Genomic DNA, 1,743 nt, shown 5'->3' on the forward strand with positions numbered 1-1,743 from the left:
ATATCCTTGATCTAGTATCTTTAATATTCTCTTTATGTTATAATTAATATTATTACTATTTTAATATTGTATAGTAACATTGCAATATTAGAAGCAAACACTAAACCCAAAATGAATATATCTATAATGAGTGTTGCCTAAAATTAAAGAATAAAAAATAATTCCAAAAAAATATAAATAAAAAATGTGTTAAAATGCATACAACATTGTATATTTTATGATTGCTTTTAGTAAAATATAGGTAGAAAAATCAATTACATAATCACAATAAAATCAAATCAATGACATATTATTCAATTATTTAGTAAAAATAAGACTATTATTATATTAATTTTATATTGTGACTCATTATGTTTTATAGTCTCCGATTTATATACAAATTCTTGATTTTATAATTGATCTTATATGTACATGTATTAATTTGTAGTTTGAAATATACTAATAATGTTTCAAATCATTGAGTATTAATTTTAATAATATTGTTTTATCTTATTTTGTTCTACTAAAGGATTTGATAATCTATTAGTATGAGATACTCTTTCTAATCTATTTGAAAAACACATTAATTTAGGATTTGACTGAATATTTTTCCTGGTAATTTTAATGAAATGTATAAAAAGATTCTCATAATTGATTTATTATTTTTATATATTCTTTATTAAAATACTAATATTTTCCATGAATATATCTACCATTAATTTTATCTTTTAATTAAATAATATAATGATGGTAATTAAATATTTTGAAAATTCTCATTCGTTATTTTCTCATATGTTATACTAATATATATTCAAAAACATTTATTATTTTTAATCTTCTTAATCTAATATTTTTAATATTCTATTTATCTTATACTTCTCATTATTACTAACTTAATATTGAAAAAGTAAATTTGCAATATTAGAAGTGTAACACCGCGAATTTTACGATTTTGAATTATAAGATTTTATTAATATTTTTATTAATTATATATTCGAAAATGAATTTCTGGGAATTTTCGGTAAAGAATTAGATAAAACTCTAGTTGAGTTTTAGTCTTGAAATTTTATTTCCTATTTTGTGGTAAATTTTGGTAATTTTCAGAGACAGTCGGTTCTGAACCACTGTCGGGGCCGAAATCCACCCGGTACGGCTCAAAAAGTGGTTTTTGAGTTCCGTAACTCGGAATTGAATTCCGATCGCACCGTTGGCTTCGTAATTTCATTTTGAGTCAATATAGATTCTGTATACACTCATACCTATTTTCTAAATATTTTTCACTCGGAATGCCGAAATCCGAAATTCTAATCGGATATTACGATCGGGCGATTTATAATATCCGATCGGTATTAGCCGATAATCTTCGAGCACGATTATCGCGCGTATCCGTGAGGGATCATTTCGCATTGGGATGCGAAAGTTGACTTCCATAAAGTAAACCTCACATCACTCAATCTCATCATTAGCCACCCTAGGAAGCCACCCTAGGAGATCTTCATGAGTGCCTAGGAGGGAAATCAGATTTCCCTCTCCCCTTAAGCACTCCTCACTCCACAATTCTCCCACACTCTTCATTTGAAAAATTTTCTAAGAGAAGGTAAAAACCTCCCTTCAAGTTTTTTCTCATTTTTCTCATTTCTTCTTCCATTTTCAAACCTCGATCTCTCAACATTCAACCAATAGATGTTGATGAGATTTAAGTATGATGTTCATGAGCATGTCAAGAACATATTCAACCGTTGAAATTTTCTAAAACGCTTTCTA

This window comes from Lupinus angustifolius, chromosome LG01 (genome assembly GCF_001865875.1).
Source record: "Lupinus angustifolius cultivar Tanjil chromosome LG01, LupAngTanjil_v1.0, whole genome shotgun sequence".
Taxonomy (NCBI): domain Eukaryota; kingdom Viridiplantae; phylum Streptophyta; class Magnoliopsida; order Fabales; family Fabaceae; genus Lupinus; species Lupinus angustifolius.